Consider the following 22376-nt stretch of genomic DNA (forward strand, 5'->3'; position numbering starts at 1 on the left):
CCTCCTCTGAGCCTTTTAAGTAGGCTCAGCCACCCTGAGAAGGGCACCACTACTGACCCCATTCCTCAGATAAGGAAACGGAGTTGCTCATCCAAAGTTGTCCAGCTGTGTCTTGGGGATTTGGATTCAGGTAATCCGGCTCCAGAGCCCCAGCCTGTGTTACTGCTTCCATTTTCACCATTATCATCACCTCTCTTTCTCTGAGCACCATGACAGGGACAGATGATTCCTTATGATGAAAGCGAAGTGGATGAGCTGCCATTTCTCTGTCCCACTGAAGATGCCAGAGCACGATGCCCCGGAAATGGTATTTGGTATAAAGCCAAGGTCTGAGCCCGGAATGCATCGTCCTGGCTGCTCTGCCCTAATGGGACTCAAACGAACTCTTACATCATTTCTGGTCTTCCTGGGTCTTCTGCTTCCCCCGCCCCCTTTCTGTTAGCAATACCCTCTGTTGCTGGGGTTCATATCCCTCAAAGCTCACAAGTTCGAAGCTTAGTCCTCATGGCAATGGTACCGAGATACTGGACCTCTGAGAGATGGTCTGTCACTAGGGTGCAAGCCTTTATCACAGGGTGGGTTTGTGGTGGTTTGAATGAGATGTCCCTCCTAAATCTTGGCATTTGAGTACCTGGTCCCCAGTTGGAGGCTATTTGGAGAGGATGGTCTTGCTTGAAGATCTGTGTCACTAAGGGCAGACTTTGAGAATTCTTTGTTTTTTTAAGATATATTTATTTATTTTATGGATAGGACTATTCTGTAGCTGTCTTCAGACACACATTAGACTCCATTACAGATGGGCGTGAACCACCATGTGGTTGCTGGGAATTGAACTCAGGACCTCTGGAAGAGCAGCCAGTGCTCTCAATCATTGAGTCATCTCTCCAGCCCCCATTTTTTAAAAGATTTGTTTATTATATACAAGCTTCCTGGTTTTTTTAAAGACTTACTATACACACACACACACATGAGTACACTGTAGCTGTCTTTAGACACACCAGAAGAGGGCATCAGATCCCATTACAGATGGTTGTGAGCCACCATGTGGTTGCTGGGAATTGAACTCAGGACCTCTGGGAGAGCAGCCGGTACTCTTAACCACTGAGCCATCTCTCCAGCCCTGCTTTCTGTATTTTAAAACAGAATGAGGGGCTTAGCTCTACTCCAGAGCCATGCCTGCCATGCTCCCTGCCATGATGCCGATGTACTCATCCCTGTGGAAACGTAAGCCCCAGATAAACCGTTCCTCCTGTAAGTTGCCTTGGTCATGTTCTATCACTGCACTAGAAAGGTTAACTAAGGTAGGATCTGTTGTTCTTCTGAGGTGTGATGGCTTTTGTCAGGTTGGAACACATGAAGGTCCTTCCGTACCAGATATGCCATCTTGATCTTGGACTTCCCAGCCTGCAGAACTTCAAGTCAAATAAATCACTATCCAACGGGGATTACCCAATCTGTGGTGATTTATACCCGTAGAAAACAGAGCAAGCCAGTCACCCACAATCGAAGGAAGTGATAGCCGCACGTTAAGAGCGTTGTCTGCCCATAAGGAATGAGTTCAGTTCCCCCCTCTTCGATAATTCTCCCTCTTCACAGTATTATGGCTGGGACAGATTCTACACAAGACTTCAGTGCATCAAGCCCCGGAGATCCTGGCCCAGAACAATTATCCCTTTCATTTCCAACACGATACCTAAGAAATAATCTTTCATTTCTATCTTGATAAACTGTCCACTGCTTCCCGTCCCCTCCATCTTCCTCCTTTCCCGTGTCCCCAGTGCAGACCCCTGCTCTAGGAATGAGCCACAGACCCCGACACTTGCAAACAAGATGGAGAAGAGATGCTTTGTCCCTTTGGCAGGATGTCCCCTATCAATCCTTCCCATTAGCCAGGCAAGACGGAGATGCTCCAGAGATGCAAGGTGATTCTTCTCCTCAGGGAAAGGGACCCGGTAGGCCACACCAGCAAGTACCACTGGGAAAGATGACCCGCTTCCAAGTTCCAGACCTCAGCGCAAGGGACCCCAAGTGTCCCAGACTCTTTCTGGATCTAATTCCTACCTCCACAGACAGGCACTTCGAGGCGGATCTCCCTGGATTTTGGGGGCAGCCTGGCGAGGAATTAAGGAGCAGATTGGTAGCAGAGTGCGGTAAAGGGCGTCCTGGGTCAGCTTGTGCATCGAACAGAGTGGACCAAGGGTGGGGAAGGCTGCAGCAATACCACATTGCCTATCTCTACAGAGTAAACTTCACCCCACACAGGGCTGTGCTGCGCAGGCCCCGCCCAAGTTTTCTGTCAATCATCCTAAAGTCAACAGGGGCTTGGGAACTCTTGCTTATGGGTTCCCTTCAGCCTGAAGTTCGCTTTCCACATGTTGGGGAAGATCTGGCTGGTTCGGATGAGGCCTGTCCAGTGCCTCGGGGGATGGCTATGCTTGGCCCCATCCTGTGTGGTTGCAGTCTTTCTATTAGTCAATATTAGCATTCACCGAGAGACTAGGCAGCCATGGAGAGGCTGAGCTCTAAAAGGCACCTGCCCCTAGCCTTGCCCCCTGCCATGTCCCAGATCCTAAAACCCTCAGCTATGTCTTTGAACAAATGTCTTTTTTAAAAAAAATATTTACTTTATGTATATGAGTACACTGTTGCTGTCTTCAGACACACCAGAAGAAGGCATCAGATCCCATTACAGATGGTTGTGGGCCACCATGTGGTTGCTGGGATTTGAACTCAGGGCCTCTGGAAGAGCAGTCAGTGCTCTTAACCACTGAGCCATCTCTCCAGCCCTGAATCAATGTCTTAAACCCAGCTTAGCTGCGCAAGTCTGCTGCCTCTGCTAGCTACGCCAATGGCCTCAAAGGCCAGTGCCAGACCAGCAGCAGCTGCACACTAAGGGTAAGCAGAAGAGATGGAACCTGTCCCATCCTTCTAGCATGGGGGGTGGGTGCGGAATGGATGATAGCCCCAGGCGTCTCTGCCCTTGGGAGCCAGCCAGTGAACACAGACTGTGGAGATGAAGGGTGTGTATGGGGCTCACCCCCACCGGATCCTTTAGGATGGCCATTTCAATTTTCTGCAGCCCCTTTGTGGGTCAGGACTTAAATTCTGAGTCCCGGGCTCAGCTTCCTGCATGCACCACGAGGAAGGGCATAGGACCACAGTCAGGGAAATCAGTCTGAGCTACAAGCACTCATCTGAGTGGCATCTCGCACTTCTAAAGAACTAAGTAAGTCCTTTGGCTAAAACCCCTCACAGGAAGCCCCTGAAAGATACAAAAGCAAAGACAAGGCCAGAGGATGAGAGAGGAAGGGGCCGAAGAGCTACTGAGCCCCGGCTTCACAGGGTGCAGACGAGAGCCTCCGGGCAGTCTTTTAGAGATCACTCCTTATCAGAGTCAGGCTGTGCATGGCAAGCATTGGCTTCCCAGGGCTGTGTGCCAGAGCTGTGTCCCTATCCACCGTCCATAATGAGCTTTCGGGTCTTTCCTGACCCCAGGGCATCTGACAAGAGTGACCACAGTAGCTGGCATGGACTTACTGATGTGTGGAGCACGTTTGTCAAACACTTTCTGGTGTTCAGTAATCGACTCTGTCGCTTGAAGCCTGCGAGTCATAGTTGTAACCCTTCAAACAGACAATCCTCCCTGGCTGACCTGAGGTCCTTGAGCCAACGTCTCCCTGCCTCCTCGCCTCTGTCCTATAGACAGATTCCCCACGTGCTGTGTGCAGTTTTCGCCATAGCATAAGTTTTCAAGGTGTGGCCCCGGCCCAGCACCATGGACATCACCTGGGAACTACTGGGAGCTTCGTTCTCAGGCCCCACCCACCTCCTGAATCAGAACCCCTGGGAGTGGAGCTGGGTGGAGTGTACTTTGGAATCCCTGTGGACGATTGTAAGGTAGTCACATTGACACCACTTCTCGAGAGACTCGGGAGACACAGACTTAAGGGCAGGGAGGGGTCCCATTCAGCCCCTGCCCTGCTTCAGGAGCCTTCTTCCCGGCAGGTTTGTCCTACTGGCTGATGCTGGGGTCTCTTTATCCTTCAGGCTCCCCAGCCCGAAGCGAATGGGTAATCTTGCCCTGTGCCGCTGGGCACCAAATCTTATTTATCCCATAATTTAAATATTAGAGCACAAGCAGAGATCACATCTGTCTTCCAGGGTCTTCAAACTTGCTGTTTGCAGATGTAGGATTCTTCACCCAGGCAACGGTCTCCACTGCCCTGCCTCCTGGGCTCTCTGAGCAAATGATATCCCTCAGACAGGCCAGCCTGGACCATTCTACGTGAACCACACACACCTGCTCTGTCATCTCTCGCAGCCACTTTATCTTTCCTCTCTCCCTGATTGTGTGCTACAGGTTCATTCAATGGTGAGTGGGTGAGCGAATGGGTGAGCGGGTGTGTGTGTGCATGTGCATGCATGTGTGTGTTCACGTGCACATGCATATGTGCATGTGTGTGTGTTCACGTGTGCGCATGTGTGTGCATGTGTGCCATGTGTGCATGTATGTGCATGTGTGTGCATGTGTGCTCACATGTCTGCTCATTTGTTGTTTTTGTAGTCACAAACTCTATATAAACATATTTGTAGTTATAAACTCTACAAGGACAAAGGTTTCAACTTCTTTATCTGTGCTATATCTGCCAGTCATTTGGCAAGAATCTGAAGAAGATAACGGGCAAATGAGTGCATGTAAATATGGAAACAAAAAATTAGAGTCAGCCTAACACAGCTGCCCATATTTGTCAGCCTGGAACATATTTTTTTTAAAAAAAAAAAAGCAAAATTGGGAATTAAATACAAATAAGAACTAACAACAAAATCAGCTGGTGAGCTTTTCTAAAGCCAAACTGCCAAGATGGGGTTTAACAATACGAAGGTGAGCCCTGGGCCACATCTCCTTCTGTGTTTTCATTTAACTAATACCACCACGGGGAGCGAATGGCTGTGAAAGGTTGTATGCCGACACATGGAGTGGAATTAATAACTTGAAGGCTTTGTTTCCAAGTTCGGGATAACCATCCTTGGTCCAAAACCAAAACCCTACACATAATAACCCCGAGGCACTCATGTTAATGAGGGATTACTTGACAACTGTAAAACTGTCTTGTTCACCTCATGGTGGTACTAAAATCGGCCTTCCACAGACAGTCTACGTCTTCATAATGCCAGCAACCTGTTCTTCTAGCATGCTGCTGTGGGTAGACCCAGGATCCATCTGCTAAATGCACGTAACCCAGGTCAGCGGGGAACGACGCCTGGGCTCCCGCATCACACGCCCTAATATGCCTTTGCCTCTCTATCAGAAGTGATGCAATCAAATTGAGCCACCTTGGCTCGAGCAAGGCGACTGGATACACAAATACCTTCACAAAGACCCAGAAGGAGTTGGTCTACAATTCGAGTTACAGGTCGCTCTGCAAGATGATTACACACATTTTCAGATAGTTATCAAAACGGAAGCGCCAGGCTGGGCCACCGGTTTCCCTGCCTGTCCCAGGGCCTGGGTGCTTGTTACCAAAGCAAAACTGTGGCATGCCAAGAAAACATTGCACGGACCAGGCACAGCCCTACCAGCCAAGCACAACTGTTAAGCCACCACAGAGTCATTAAAAGTTCCAATTGCCGCCGTGCCCAAATGGGTCCGTGGATCATCTCGCCAGATTCACACGTTTCAAATGGTCCTGTAATTCTGCCATCTCCCCTGGCTCTCCAGGCGGAATGGGTGCCAAAGGTTTAATTAAAAAATTTATGGGTGAAAAAACTTACACTTAAGAACATTAGACCCTCTCTCTTCAGTGTGGGGTTTTATTTTCCTTGCAAATATGGACAAGAGTGCCATGATTTCTGTTTTATGGGGAACTTCTAAACCTTGGGCCACTCCGCTGGGTAGCTGCCAGAGGCTAGAGAGTTCTGCAGCAGGGCTGGCCTAGGTATCCTGCCCAGCCACTCACCCCGGACTGGCCCCATGCTAGGGGTGACAGCAAAAATCTCCTGTGAGGCCGGTGCCTCGTTTGGGTTGGCAAAGGTTTCAGCTGGTCATCTCACATCACCTACCTACAAGTAGATCTCTGGCAAAACCGTAGGCTTAGTGAACTCTCCCTAAGATCAGTTCCCCAGTCTAGAGCCCATGTGGCTTCCTTACTCCTGCGTCTCCCTCAGCCTTTTCCTGCATGTTCCCAGCATAGTGGTAGCTGAGGAGAGGAAGAACCTTCCTCCTCTGTTCTACACACTGAGTTCTCTCTGAAGCTCCAGGTAGGAAAATGAAGTACAAGCATCTCCCCATGTGGACTTCAGGGCGGCCTTTATCCTTCGAGGATGCACAGGATGCACACACACACACACACACACACACACACACACACACACACACATTCTCTCTCTCTCTCTCTCTCTCTCTCTCTCTCTCTCTCTCTCTCTCTCTAACCTGGCACAATCCCTCCTGCTAAGGATGATCTCCAAGGAGGGAAGCCAGGTATATTGAGAAAGCACTGTCTGTGTGTCTTTTCAGCATGTAGGTGAAAAGTTCTAGGACAGAGTTGGACACCTAGGCAAGCTGGGGACAGCAGGCAGGTCAGCCCAGGGCCCGGCTCAAGGAGGGAGAAACAGGCTGGAACTAGATCATGAGCCAGACACAGAGCTACCTACTTCCTCGGGCTAGAGAGTGACCCCCGCTTCTGCAGGCCTGTAGGACATGGCTCCCATGTCCCTTGCCAGAGTCCAGGAGTCTTCTGTGTTTCACAGGATCAGGGGTTCAATGGCGGATCTGACTTCCAGCTCTAGGACACCAAGAGTCTGGTTCCCCAGGGGAAGAGGGTTTTTTTTTTCCATCCTCCCAGCATGGCTGCACTCCTGACAGAGAAGCTGGGCCAGCAGCTGTCTATACCTTGGCTAATCGTCCTATTCTTTCCATATCTCTTCTTGTCTCTGAGAGGTGGGCTGATAGTTACTGTCGCCAACAAGAAGGGTTTAGGAGTGAGAGGTGTGAGCGGGCTGCTAGGCACCTGCCCTGTGTTCCCAGGACCCTAGGCCAGAAGGCTGAGAGAGAAGACATGTGATGCATCCCTTAAATGGCATCCCTGACCCCATGGGGCCTCAGTCAGGTGAGAGAAAGCCTGGAAGACTGTGGGGAGGGTGAGAGAGACTGGATATGGGACTTAGTAGCCTAGAAGCATGTGGCCTCACACTCTGTACCCACCATTAAGCGCCTCCTTCATTCGCTCCCTCCTCTGACAAGGTCACCAATTATGAGATGCCATTCCCAACCGGCAGATGGGCAGCCGTAAGACACAGAGGGAGGCCAAGACACTTGCCCCCATCCGGTCAGCAAGGTGCTCCACATTCCTCAGTCACACCCTTGGATCTGAGGGACCCATAAAGGCTAACCCTGGGGGTGGGGGTGGGGGGCCTTCCTGGGGCCACTGCCCCAAGCCAGCCTTCTCTCTGGGATATTAGAAATCATGTAGCCTCACCCTACGCAATCCCGCCTTGCCCTAACCCTACCTCTGGCTCTAGCCACACAGGCGCATTCTGTCTGGTCATCCTCGACCTCAGTTAGTGTAGCAGACTCAACCTCCTCCTGGCTGAGGGCCTGCCATCTTGGGCTCCCTTGGCACCTCTTCCTGCTGAGTCACCTAGCACAACCCCAGCCACACGGCTCTTGCACAACTTGGCGCCAGGTCTTGAGTGGACTCCGGATTTTTCTGTGAGCCCCACCCAGGGCAGGTCTCCACACAGGCACATGCCTTGTACCTGAATGTTAATGGCTGTGCCTAGCGGGGTATTCCTGAAAGGGACACGGGCCAGACTGGAGGACACTATGGCTTTCATCTGCTGTCCTATCCATAGGCCTCTGTCCGGACCACAGAAAGTCCTGGACCTGAACACACGAGCTTGGGGGACCAAGACCTGAATTTCCTTACCGACTCACGGTGAGTGAGGGAAGACCCTGCTCTTCTCTGGCATTGGTGTCTACACACGAGAGAGAACGTGGGTGACTTCCCAACTTTGTTCCTGCAAACTGAGTTTTGGGGTTTTCTCGGGGACCCTTCATTACCACGCCCCTCTGCATAAACTTGTCTGTGGCTGCCAGGAGCCCGGAAACCCACGGGGCCTGGGCAAGTGTTTCTTTCCCTTCCTAAGCTAGAACTCAGACCTCACCTCACCCTTTCTTCCCACTCAGGGCCTTCCAGGCAGCCCCAGAATGAGAGGCCTGGCCCAAATCAGCGAACCCTCTCCCTGGGCAGGGCAGGGTGAGGCAAACGAGGCCCAGACAAGTGTGAAAGCCACCAATCAACCTGTGGGCACTGGCAGAGACTCAGGAGCAGGCCCTACCCCTACAGGGAGGGAAGTGCATCATAGGTGATCTCAGTCAAGTCCTGAGGGGGTGGGGCAGGACAAGAAGCCTCGGGCCCAGGTAGGCTGCAGTTGAGCTAGACAGACAGAAGGTGGGTGGTGCTCTGGCTTAAGAGAGGGGAGTCCCTTGCCCATTCTCAGTCAGGACCCAGGTGGGAAAGGAGCCCGGAGCCCATGCCCTCCTATAAGTTAGCGTGATACACCAAGTACAACATCCAGAGACAGTGGCGTGCCAAGTCTCACTGGCACTAAAATCAAGAGAGGGAACAAGAGCTAAAGTCACCCATCGTGTCCTTAGTGTGGGCTAGCAGAGCCACGGAGACAGGCTAATGCTCTGTGTGGAGCAGGGCAAAAAGCCTAGTCTGCTTCCTGCACATCCAAAGCTGTCCTGGAAGGGCAGGTGAACACACACAGACATGCTCTATGAGCCTCTGTGTCCTAAATTCCTAACCACATTTCTTTCCAAGAAAAAAAGAAACATTTCCAACTAAATATTCCTAGATTATTTCTTAGGGGAATAAATGCCGTTTTTAACTCGCTGGACTGGACATTCGAGAGGAAAGGCTCCCATCTGAAACCAATCTAGGTCCAGCCTGACCTCAGAGGGTGAAGGAGGCTGAGAGCTCCCAAAAGCTTCTCTCTGAGAAATGTGCTTTTAGGCACCACGCACAGAAAGATGCTCCTGCTGCTGAGTACAGCGAGCCCTGGTCCAGCATCAACTGTGGCCTCGCTGTCTTTGCCCCTGAGCCTTGTCCCCCAGGAATGGACAGATGAGCCTTTGTAACTCTACCTCCCCTCCTGACACCCCAGTCCTCTGTGAAGAGTGTACCACCAGGCAGTCCAGAGTCTGGGCAGCCAGATCAGGGGCCATCTGCATGCTGAACTGCACTGTGGCTCACGACACCCAACAATCAGGGCCCTCCACCTCAGGATACTCCCGGACAGCCGCAGTGTGAATGGTAGCATGCCGCTACTATTCGAAAGCCAGCACTTCAAATCGGGGTGTTGCTGCACTTCACCTCCCACTTTGCTTCTCCCTCTCTCCCATTTTGCCGCAGAGAACTGTTCGTCAAATCACACCAAATACTCCTGGATGAAGTCTTTGACACTCTGGACACGGACTGCCTCCCACCTCTCCCGGCCTCCTGCCTTGCGCCACTTCCTGTCATCTTCCACAACCGTCCACTTCCTCACCAACTTCTCACAATCCCTCCAGGTCTCCGCCTCAGCTTTTCCTTCCCAGGCACCAGCGTGTCGTGTGCAGGTTTAGACCCCGCTGTGTGACCGCAGCCAGTCGCCTGTGTTCTCTGTTTCCTCCCTATAACCGTACACAGGCACGGCACAGTGCTTGCCCTGACACGGACCTCCAACAATACCGTTCTCTGGAGGAAACTGCCTTACCAAGAGACAGTCCTGGTGACCTAAAAACCAGAGTCCCCCTCTATAGGTGTGCAAGAAGAGACAACTCACTGGGGCCTGACATGTTCCCACCTCCAGGCCAGGAGACCACACACTCCCTTCCTTTCTGCTCCATGAGCCTCTTGCTGGGTAGCAACAGGAACAGATGTGTTCCTTGCTGAATGAACCACATGTATCAGCCAGGCTGGAGGCTACTGGCTACTGTCACACGGGAGCGATGCTCACTGAGAAATGAAGTGACTACCACATTTCCACACGCCTCCTGCCAGCATGGAAATGGGCAGATGGACGGGATATCAAGCCACGAGGGGTGGATGTGGTTTCTGCCTCCTACCATGCCCACAGCCAGGGCTGGGCTGGGCCAGCTCCTCAGACAGCTCCAGTAGGTGCCAGAAATGGACAGCTGGCGTTATTTCTCTCTCGTTTGAAGCATTGCCTAAGCTAATCTCCCGAGGCCTCAGCTTCCCTTTCTCTGAGAAATGGGGACAACAGTGAGACTTTATACTTAAAAGTTATTAAAAGGAATAATGAGCAAACACTTTCAGCAGGTTTGGCACACAGTAAGTGCCTAATAAGTGCTAGCCAGTGACTGCCCTCACTTTACACGGGAAGAATTCATTTTTAAAGGGCAAACCCAACAGGCGTAATTTTGAAGTTTCTGCCCCGTGTCCTTGAATTGTTAAACCTCTAAAGGGGTTTCCCTGGATAAGCATAACGCCAAGGGCACCCCAAAGGGAACTGGCATCCTCTACCTGACCTACACCCAGGAAGACTGTGGGTTGGGGCCACATGGCCTGTTGGGACTTGGCTCGTGACCTGTACCCTGCAGAATCTAAGGTTCACTCACAGCTTGACAGAGGCTGTCAAAGTGTCTGCAAGGGAAATGGGGGCCTCACACACACCCATGCACCTGAAGGAGGAGGAGGAGAAGCCACGCTGTTTCTGCCCACTTCTCGGCTGAGCCCGCAGCAGGGCAGTCATCCAAAGCCCTGCCCTGCAGGGAAGGACCCGGGCATTCAGGAAACCTAGAGAAGGCAGGCTTGGCAGGGGGACGGGAACGGGGGAAGCCACTGAGCCACAAACCAAGTGGGTCCCATACCAGTAGGCAGCAGGAAAAGAAGAAAGTGGTGGCCTCTGGGAGATCAAAACACCCAGATAATGAGGCAAATTCTTCTCCCAGAGACACCAGCTAATAAGGGAGTGCAGGAAGCCCCATGTCACGGACCCAAACTGTTTACACAAGTGTTAAAAATACATTTCAAAAGAAAGCAAGGAAGCCTGAGGAAAAGCCTCCATCGTCTTTGGAAAATGCTCTCTGAAAACCACATTAATTTGTTTTCCAAAAAGGTGTTTGAAGTCTCTCAAAGTACCCTTGGGCAACTTTAATTCCACGTCCTAATCCTCTATTAAATGTGATGTTCACTAACACAGCCTGCCTTGGGGGTGTTGATTTTTATTCTTAATTATATAGATACGTATTCGGGCCGTGTGAGCTCCCATGTAAATTAAAAGGCCACGTCGTCAGCCACACTTCCCAAAGTACCCAAAATAGCCCACGCTTCATTAAGGCACGAGGGGGGATTTGACATAAAGTTTAAAGGGTCAGAGAGCATAATTTAAAAAATTAATTTCCAAAGCCTTATAACCTCACAGCCTGGAATGAAGGGTTCGTGGGAAAGTTGAGAAGCAATATGGAAAGAGGTAAGGGTCACTTGTGCTGCACGTGGCAGAGGAAGAGACACTAGTCACCCAGCCTTACTGTCCTGGCCATCACAGGGATAGGGCAGCAGAGGAACAGAGACATCTAGAAATAATTGTCATTGTCCCAGGCATCAGCAGCAGCAAATTTCTGTCTCTAGAACACCTACTATGTGCCAGAGGTTGTATTTAACGCTTTATACACCTCAACTCATTAAACTCTCTAAGAGAGACACTATTCTAGCCCTGTACCTCAGCTAGGAGGCATGAAGAGCCCTGGTGGCCCCTGTGGCATCTCAGTGAGAAAATGTTCCAATCCTACCAACAGGTGCAAACAGCCCCAACCCCTGTCCTCCGCCTTTCTCTGAGCAAAACGAAGAGATCTGACATGGATTCACGACAAGGTGACAGTATAAATGGCAAAACCCGTGAACAGGGCCATCATGGGCAGGAAGTCAGGTGACGGTGCCGACTTGACACGGTGGCACTGAGAGACTGACTGGCTAAGTGTGAACGCCAGTGTTTTGGGCACCACCCACCCTGGCGCATAGAGCATGAGCTGCGCATGCGCACAGTGAACACAGGAACTCCAAGAGGGCGTGATATCCTAGAGCAAACGAGGCACTAAGCCTTGCCTTTTTCCAGTGCCCCTTATGACTTATGTCTAGTCAGGGCCCCTGATGCCATCAGGAGGGCCTCGCCCCAGATGCCATGAGTCCACACGCCACAGTCAGGACATAGAGCTGTGCTCTCCCCAGCCATACACAGACAAAGCTGGTCCACCCAGCCCCTAGCCCCGCCCCCACTAACAGCTGAGGAATTAGGAACCGACTCCCATAGACAGGTCACCCGCATGTTGATTCTGAGCCACAGGAAAATGCCCAGCTTGGAACAGTGTGCAAAGCACACAGAGTCCTCAGGGTCCACATGGTGTCATGTTATCCTGACCAGACCAGGACAGCCTTCCTAGAGCCAGCAGCATCTGTAATCGTCACACACGCACACGCGTGTACACACACACACACTCTCGCCCCCAAGAGCATTTGGGCACCCCAGTGAAGAAGGCAGAGGAGGAATTCTGGTTTCTGTTTACAGCTGGTGATCCTGAGACCAGGAGACACACAGAATTACCCCAGGACCACACCTCAAAGTAAGTAGGAGGCGTGTAGAAAGCCAGGACCTGTCTCCGGAGGCCCTGGTCTTTCATCTCACCTCCATTTTGGACAGGTGAAAGCCCCCTAGAGAGAAGCTGGTTCTAAGGAGCCTCTATTTGTAACGACAACAAAAACTAAAGCTTCTCTAACTTGCACAAACCATCCCCGTGGTTTTCAAATCCATGTTACTGACTGTGTTTTGGACATTTAGGTTTTACAGATTTCGAACTGAGACCTATTCACATTCTGACTGGCTGACATTTGTGTGGAGCATCCGAGGCAGGGGCCAGACATTCTGACTGCTAGCCCAGGCTCCCTTCACAACCTTCAAGTGAACACGTAACTCCATCCCAGCGCCCTGCTGACACACAGATCCTCAGCAACTATCCCCTTTCCTTTCTGACCTCAGCTTACTGCCCTGTATGTACGTTAGAATCCCCTGGAAGCAAACATACCTGGGAAATAGTTCAATAATGAGCCCATCCATTCTGACATATACAGCACACAGCCACTGGTAACCTCTCAACTGTGGAGTGGATAGCTACAAGCCCAGATGTGGGAAGATCTGACCCAGAAGCTGCTACACAAAACACACAGACTCAGGGTTTGGGCAGATCCATCTGTCAGTCTATCTATCTACAGCCTCTAACAGCTCCCCTGACTCATTTCTACAGGGCCCAGACTAGTGGTCTCTCCAGGCCTAAGATCTACCCTAGATATGCCACTCGTCCCCTAAGAACCAGAGCCACCTTGACTGTTACTCTAGGACAAGCAACTGACATACTTTCTTTCACCTCCTACAATCCAACAAGCAAACTCAAAGCTCCAGTCAAAATGTATGGTTAGGAACCAATGGGACTAATGGCCCAGGATAAAAATACTGGGCGTAATGGGGCCTGAGGAAGCAGAGGGTAAGGCTAGAGGGGCTCAATGGAAGAAGGAGTTCCTAAAAGAGCACATGAGCCAATACCAGAGGAGTAAATGAGGCCAGATACTCAGCAAATAACCGGAGGAGGGAGGCGTCTATCGGGGTCAGACTCACCTGGCCTTGCTGGAGAACTTCAAAAGCATCCACAAAAAACCATTCACCATTTGCTTCCTGTCTCCACATGCAGGTCTCACCACGGACCAGGGAGAACGTTAGACACCGGGGCCACTCTGGCAGTAGGGAGGGGACATAAGACTGTCAAACTGCTGATCCCACTCTTGTGGGGCTTCCCAGAATGGGCACGGTAAAGAAGACCTCCATCTTCCTGCGTGTTGGCTCTCGAGGGACCATGAGGGAGAGTTCCTTGCATTCATTGTCCAACAGCAAGAAGAGTTTACCATGACAGAACCTTCTGGGGGAAAAGGAGAACCCACCCCACCCTACCCCACCCAGCATCCCTTGAATGCCCAATCTCGTCGTATAGACAGGGCTCAGAGAAAACAGGGATGAGGTCGCTCTGACAGCCTGGTACAAGTCAGCCCGTTATGTGAGGGCTGACAAGTGACCTTGAGCATTGTGGGAGGAGCCCTTAGGTCCCCACAGTTGCCTGGAAGAAGGGTTTTACTTACGTAAATATGGTCTCTTTTGAGTGGGTCATACAGTACGGAGCAGGCACCCAGAGGAAGTTCAAGAAAATGGGTATCGAGTTACATAATAATGTCTGAGGCATACAGACAAAAACCACAAAGAACGTTCTCCCAACCGTGGAGACCCACTGGGGAAAAGTTAAGGCAAGATGACCAAAGACTTGACGGGTCTTTTTAAAGCTTTGTTCTGTTGTATTGTTTGCTCTGATTTTAAAACTTTCTCTGTCACAAATAAAATTGTTCTCTAATTCGGTCATACATTTGGGTTTGATTACTTTCAGAATGTATTCCAGACATCTAAAATTAAACAGATGTCATCAACCCCGTTTAGACCTAACAGACTTGTAACCAAACAGTGACTTCAACCCTGATACAATAGCGACTTGGAACATCGAGTTTCAGTCATTAAAAGTTTTCAAACTCTGCCCCATTTTTTTCTCATTTCCTATAATGAGATCTGTCCCCCTCCCTCCTTAATATACTCCAATTCTTCAAGGGTCAGTGAAAAGTCAAACCAGAGAGTCAAGCAAATTTAAATATGAAAAGTGCAGGAGTGTAATGTGAAATCCTCCTGCCCTAGCCTCTCGGAGAAGCCCGGCTGGCGGCAGGCTGCTTCAGTAGTGAGGATCCCAGAAACCCAGCAAGCGCAGGAAGGGGATTTGCTTCTAAAGCCCACACTGCTTTATCTTTCTTTTTCTGACAGGGATTAGATTAGCGAGAATCCTCCAAGCCAGAACGGTGTCCCGGGGACACTTAAGAAGAAAAGGCAGGCAGTTGTCTTCTCCATCTTCACCTCTGTGCCTGTCCCACATGAATTTGTTAAATGGTGTAACCAGGGCAGAGGAAAAGAGCCTGTTTGAGATGCCCAGAATTCACAATCAGGGGTACTTTACCTCTTAGGGAAGGCTTGGGGAAGAGGCCTGGGTTTGGATTTGCTCACGTTTGGGGTCTGGCCTGTTTGGCTATACAATGTCTTTATTAAATTGTCTAAGCAAAATGTAAAGAAAAAAGAAGAGGGGAAGAGAGAGGGATGGAGACACAAAAGGACCATCACCAACCTCCTTGGACCTCTGACCACGCAAGCAAGCAGGCCCTGCCGCCCTCAAGCCCAGCCCCCTGACTCCACAGAGCTGACTTAGGTGGACGATCTGCACGCTGCCCCACCCCAATCGCAACTGAGCTCAGACACACCCCTCACGGTAAAGGCTCTTACAGGGTCACCCTAAGCTTCCTGAGATGCCTGGGGAGACAGCTACCCTCCCTCCCTTTCTCTGCACACCCAAGAACTCTTGACCCAGTCCTCTCTGGGGGCATCTCTCACCTCAAAACTAAGAAGCCAGCACCCAGGTCCAAACAGGCTCCATTAACTTCAGGGTGACTAAGGATCCATGGGGACTAGAAAAATTCCTCAGGAAGGCAGAGGCTTCTGTGAAAGGTTCCCACCAACTTTGGAGTACACGAGTATATGGATGCTCCATTTGGGCTCTGGTTGGACCATTGTCCCAAATGTGAGAAGCCATCTCCAGCATGTCCAGCAATATGTCTACCCATCCCCCAACTCTGAGCCAGGTCTAGAGCTCTGGGACCTGGTCCTCTCACCTATAACATTTCAGATGATATGTGAGTAATCAGCCCCGGGATGCAAGTCTGCACCAACTAGCCGGCCGGGTTGTCTGCTGAGCCTTGTTCTTGGAGTTTCCTTGTGGTGTCTGCCGTAGTTGTAGTGTGTGTGTGTGTGTGTGTGTGTGTGTGAGAGAGAGAGAGAGAGAGAGAGAGAGAGAGAGAGAGAGAGAGAGAGAGAGGAAGAAGAGTAGGAGGAAGAAGAGGAGGAAGAGGAGGAGGAAGAGGAGGAGGAGGAGGAGGAGAGAAGAGAAAAGAGATGACAGTGCCATTTGCCAATCACAGATGGGTAGGAAGACTGAAGCCAAGTACAGTGGACCACGTAAGGATACACCATAGTAATGGAAACCAAGGTTTAAACAAACTTTCCTACACTAGGAAGCCAGCCATTTGTCAAGTGGTCAATTTAGTCCTTGGGGAATCTCTGGATTTTAAGTCATGATGCCTTTTTCAAAGCCCTTGATCTAGAGCCAGCCCTATCCATGTGGGCTGGGGAAGACAGAGGAAGTGACACTATGGCTCCCACACTCACTAAGCCAGGAACAAAGCCTGAAGGAGGTGTAGGGAGTCTCTCTCTACTAGACCCTACCTCGTCAGTCACAACAGCATCAATACCCAAGAGCTGGGGGTGCACTGCATCCCAGAGGGGAGAGGATACAGAGAGAGACAGAGAGAGAGAGAGAGAGAGAGAGAGAGACAGAGACAGAGACAGAGACAGAGACAGACAAAGAGACAGACAAAGACAGACAGACAGACAGACACACACACACACACACACACACACACACAGGGGACAGTGACAGGGGTATCTGTGGGCTCTATCACATGATTGTTACCTCCCTGCTGAAAGTTGGAAGGAAAAGCAAGACACCAGCCGCTGAACCTGCTTGCAGCCAGTCATTGTCACCCTGTTCTCTCAGACAAAGCTCTTCTAGTGCCTGCAATCAAGTAAGTCACAAAGAAAACCAGATTAGCTGCTGTTTACTGCAAATTATTCGCCTCACCAAAAGTTTGCCTGGAGTCCTTAGGAACAGCAGAAGCCCTGCTGGCCCTTGGGAATAAGCCCATTTACAAAGACTGGAACACACCCAGCCCCTCAGACGCAGAAGGCTGCTAGCCACAGTGGACCTTGATGGCTCTCCTGGGTAAAGCATCCACAGAGTAGCAAGCCCCTTTGCTGGTCTGAGTGCTGAGGGCTCCTGGGTTAGGACCACAGGAAAGATCCCTGGACTCCAAGATAACCCTAGAGGACAAGTTGGGGAGGCTGGAGGGCCTTGCTGAACCTCAGAGATAAACCTCACTGTGCATGTGTGGACAGAGTGCCCATGGGGGCATTATTCAAGACACAGAAATTTTACTGTAAGTGACCAGTGAGTTGGAAGCTAAAGGCTGAGTGACAGGCAAGGGAAAGATGGATGACCAGTGGTCCAGGGAGTGACCAGTGGTCCAGGGAGTGACCAGTGGTCCAGGGAGTGACCAGTGGTCCAGGGAGTGATCAGAGGCTGTGCCAAGATGTTGAATTGGGATAGGGTGTGGACTCTTTAAGGGAGGAAACAGACATCCAAAGAGGTTAAGGGGCAGGTAGCAGGGAGCAGTGGGCCAGTGAGGGTTTGCTGGTCTGCAGGTTTTTACATAGAGAACAAGAGACAGTCTCTGGCGGTGTGGGAGGGGTTCAGCAGATGAGCCACAACCAGTCTCAGGTTTAAAAGGGTGGTTCTGGGTTTTAAGAAATGACTGTAGGGCCCAGGTAGGGGTGGGCAGACATCTTGCTATTCAAGAGGGATTTGTAGGGGGAGGGGAGGGAATGGTTCTGAGAAGAAGGAAGAACCAGAGTGTTCAAGATTGAGAAATCTTGGGGTGAACTGGAAATGAGCTGAAAAATCAGAATACCTCCTAGCACCCAGCTGTGTGGGTGGGGGGGGGGGGCAGATGGGGTGAGGTGGAAGGGTTAGAGTATAACCTTAGACAAGGCTGAGGCCAGATTCCAGGAGATAGCACTCGGGAGGGGGCACTGAGGGTCCCACGAGAAACCTGGGTAGCCCTGGGGTTCCTCTTTCAAAAGTGGCTCACCAGGAAGTGACACGGCACACCATTCACACCATTCACACCATTCACATCATTCACACCATTCACACCCCGGCATTCTGCTCTGGATTCTGCCTACAAGGTAATCAGCTTTCACAGGGTGATTGTAGGAGTGTGCGGCTGGCCGCAGAGGTCGGACACCTCTGCACACAGGAACTCTTTGCTATTTTTTCCCCCAAAGGAGAATGCACTCCAGGTCTGGCACTAGGGATTAGGAGAGACACTCGGGAGAACTTCCTGGGTCTCAGGGTGTGGCATTCTTAGTAAATATCAGTTTGTGCTTTCCTTACCCTAAGGTCTCAGACAGGGCCAGGACGGTCTTTTGGATGCCTGGAACACAGTCCTTCCAGCAATCAGGGGTTCACACTGGAGGCAAACAGGGCTCCCTGGGCTTAGGTGACTAAGCCCTAGCCACAGGAGTTCTACACTCTCTGTAATAACAGCTCCCTCACCAAGTACTCCCAGTGCGAGGGCAGGACAGGACTAGACCACATCCCAGTCTCTGATCCTCTTTGGGAGCCCTATGGGAAGGTGCAGACAGAGAGGCAGGAGGGAGAAGACAGTACCTTACCTGAACCCACACAGAGAGCAGAACACTACTAGGGTGCAGACACCTGACTCAGCCCCAGTGCCCACGTATTCTCCACTCCCTTCTCTTCTGGGATTTAACTCTGAGAAGAGCCTGATACTAATGTGTTCTTAATATCACAGACCCAAGGCAGCAGAGAAGCAACCTGGAAATCGCCTCTTGGTGCAAATCCCTAACATAAATACAATAAAATTTATGATAAATATGTATGTAACTTACCTCCAGCAGAAGGGAAATCCAACCGCTTCTATCCGAAGGGGAAAAGAATGTGGGATAAAGTCTATAAAGAATCAAGTTTTCCAGACAGACACAAAGATAAAGTACTCTCTCTCTCTGTGTGTCTCTCTCTGTGTCTGTCTCTCTCTCTGTTTCTCTCTGTCTGTCTCTCTGTCTCTCTGTCCCTCTCTTTGTCTCTCTCTGTCTTTGTCTCTGTCTCTCTCTCTGTCTTTCTCTCTCTCTCTCCCCCCCCTCTGTGTGTGTGTTTGTGTGTGTGTATGTGTTTTAAAAATGCCTTTTAGAAATGTTATGAGCACTTCCACCCAGCCAAAGCTGAGGTTCAGGCTTTTCCCTGACCTTACGAACGAACAAAACACCCGTGACGTGTAACTCAGGTGTTGCGCTCCTTGTCTACCGTGTGGGTCAAGTATGGCTCCTATCTGTTCTTCATTATTCTTTACATTCTTTTCTGGAAACTCTAATAACCTAGTTTACAAAGTTATTGCAATTTGCCGTCTAGAGAAGAGATCAAAGGCTGCTTCGTCTGTGAAGACAGCGCTCTCTCTCGAGTTCTCTCTCTCGAGTTCTCTCTCTCTCTCTCTCTCTCTCTCTCTCTCTCTCTCTCTCTCTCTCTCTCTCTCTCTGCTGCCTCTTAACCCCATTCCCCATGGGTAGGGATACTGTGATGTCTGGTGATTGACAAGAGAGAATCCTCTAGAAGAAACAGCCCTTGCCTCAAGCCCTGGGGCTCACCCAGAATGGCAGCTGCTGACTGCTAGGTATGGTTTAGGGTTAAGCTTTGAAGGTCAGTGGGCAGAGAGTTCCAGTGTCCTGGAGTGTCACTTACTTAGACCAAGACTGGAATACTCTCATCCTAGGCCTCTCGGGAAGCTAAGGTCCAGTCCTCCGTGGAAACAGGGAGTCTGAGGCTTCCTTTACCTCTGTAGCTCTCTGGCCTCTCCTCCCATGTTACCCAGTTATGCAAACAAAGGCATGTCTGGGAGAAGAAGGGTGCTCATATTTAATAACTCTCAAATCTGGTTCCACATATGGCTATTGTTAGGCGTATTTAAACAGCAATTACAGAGGGACCTCCTTCCTCTTCAGCAACAATCGAGGCCTTTAATCCAGCTAAGACCCAGAGAGTTTAGGGCTGAGCTCAGAGATGAAGATACCAGCTTAGGCAGAGCCCGCTCAGGGCTGCGGGGCTGGGACACAAGATCACATCTCCCTCCAAATGTGTTCCTTCTTGCCAGCAAACGGTGGAAGGGGGTGGGGAACAAAGGAAGAGACTGCCCGCTACGGATGCTACAGGAAGTATGGCTTGCCGAGAACTCACACAGGAAGCTTGCGATGTTGGGATTGAGAAGTCGCGCATGAAGGCGATTTGGCCCCATAAGAACCCAAAACTCGGGCTGGCTGAGTCTGGGGTGATGACACCTCCATTCAAAACTCATTTGAGGTAACCCATGACCTGGCCAGAGCAGGAACTACATTCTCTTAGGGGAAGGGTGATCCGAAGCCAGGACAGAGTGTGGAAGCGGAAGTCAAAGGATGCCTTTCAGCTCACACATTCCCACCTCCCCAGAGGGTCTGAACTATCCTCTCGCCTGTCCTTTCCCTCCCTGTCAAGCCTACCTGGTCTCTGTATGAAGGGGGGGGGGGGGCTTGCTCACAGGGCACAGCCTCCTCTGGGCTCTGGATCTCCCACCAGGTACAGAGAAAGCTACTGGGAGGCAGAAGGTAGAGACGCCCCACCTGCCCCCTGCTGCCTACTAGGCTAACTCTTTAAAAATGCGCTCCTTCTCTAGTTTTCCTGTTTCCAGCCGGTGCAATAGCACACACTTACAGGATAGGCAGGTGCACAACGTGTAATGATTAGATCAGTACCTCTCTCTTACCAACCATTTCTGCATGTTGAAAGGTTAGAAATCCTCTCTACCAGGCAATAGGAAAGAGGGTGTGTAGAGAGAAAGGAAGTTAGAAGGGAAGGGTAGTAGGGTTGGGGTGGGGAGAGTCATTTCTCTGTCCCAGTGACAGGGGAGATGCTTGGACCCCTGTTGCCACTGGATGTTAAGGCCCTAAGACCCCTAGGGTCATCATTACTAGGGACATCACAGGACACTAAGGGGCTTTGGACTACAGCCCTCACCCCCAGCCCCCAGCCTCAGATGAGTCAACACCTCTCCAGCTTCTAGTCTGTCAACCTGGGTTTCCTCACTTAAGTTTACTGAGTGTTATTTGGTTCTGTTTAACTACAGAACGGTAACAAAAACCCTTGGCATCAACCAGAATCTTGGCCAAAGGCTTGTTTGCATCTAATGACACAGAGGGACAGTAGTTGGTAGATCGCAGGCATCAAAGTGGGAACCCACACGGTTGGGAGACAATTGCTTAGGATTACACAGACCTGTACCGGGATTGACGCTTCACTACCTAGTGGCTGGCTGCGTGACCCTAAGCAAGTGATTTAATCCTCGAAGGCTTCATTTCCTCATCCACAAAGTGACAGGAGCCACCAGGTCAGTGGGCCAGCCATGACGACCAGAGTGCATGAACTCACACAGCAAAGTGAGCCCCAGGGCCAGCTACATTTGCATCTCCTAGGAGTTTGTGAGAAGTCGTCTCCTTAGACCCACTGTGGGAGTCTCTGGGATAAGGCTCTGGGTGGTGTCCACGAGTCCCCCTCCCAACCAGGGGCCTCAGGAAATCGCGCTAGTGTGAGAATCACCATCCCAAAGTGGCAAGTGGCAAGGGACAAATGACCTATGAGAAGGTTGCACATGATAGGAATTGCCACCGGACCTTTCGCTACTCCCTGATGAGCCCCAAATGCATAAAGACCAAGTTGCTTCTCCAAATTTAAAAAGCTCCACTTATGTGACGGGAACCCAGAGGCACAACCTTCCCTCTGAACTGTGCTGTCGGCCTCTAAAGCTCGAAGTGTAAGGCGAAGCTTGTACCAACATTCCCATGAGGCTTAGCGGTGGCGGGGGTGGGGCAGTATGGCTCACAGCTCTGATTGCCCAGGTAGCCAATAGAGAAGGCAAAACGGCTGGGGGTAGCCATTGGCCCTCCAAACTTTCAGAGCCTCTGGGACAACAAAAGCCTACGAGGGGACAGAGGGGCCTGTGGGACACACTGTCAGGAGCACCCGGGTATCTCTACACTCTCGGGAATCTTGGACCCGTGTGTTGCTCTGCTAAGAACTTTCTAAACAGGAGATGGTCCGCTAGCCAAGAAACTCCACGCTATTCTTCTGGCCTCAACTTCTCTCTCTGCAGATGGCAAGGGAGAAGCAGAAGGGCTTTCTTCCCTTCTCCAGCCGCACCAGGGCATCCCCCACCTCTCCCAAGCTTTAGCTATCACTGTGGCAAGAGCCCAGCAAGCCCAAGACCCGGGACTGCTGAGAAGAGAACACGGACATGCGCGGACATTTCGCGGGGGACTCAAAGCCAGTATGGATGCCGTTCTGCCTCTGCCTGGCCATGTCCTCTACAGTCGAAGTCCTCCTAGCTAAGTGGAGTCGGCCTCAGCCCTCCTCCAGGCCAAGAACCAGGTTCCAAATGGTTGTCTACATAACAAGACACACAGCACAGTAAGCAGCCCCCATTTAAAACCTGACCACTTACCTCATCAAAGCCATACCAGGCTACCGAGAG

General features: G+C 50.9%; 1 long non-coding RNA gene across 1 annotated transcript in view; it reads right to left on the reverse strand.

The window, feature by feature from the left end:
• The window catches only part of LOC147999974 (uncharacterized), a 93814-nt gene extending 79720 nt beyond the window's left edge, over positions 1-14094 (reverse strand). Inside the window, exon 1 of the long non-coding RNA XR_015641452.1 lies at positions 13672-14094. This is a non-coding gene — a long non-coding RNA (uncharacterized LOC147999974). The remainder of the gene's footprint in view (positions 1-13671) is intronic.
• Between the last annotated feature and the right edge of the window lie 8282 nt (positions 14095-22376).

Source organism: Rattus norvegicus, chromosome 17 (assembly GCF_021556685.1).
Source record: "Rattus norvegicus strain SHRSP/BbbUtx chromosome 17, alternate assembly SHRSP_T2T, whole genome shotgun sequence".
Lineage (NCBI taxonomy): Eukaryota > Metazoa > Chordata > Mammalia > Rodentia > Muridae > Rattus > Rattus norvegicus.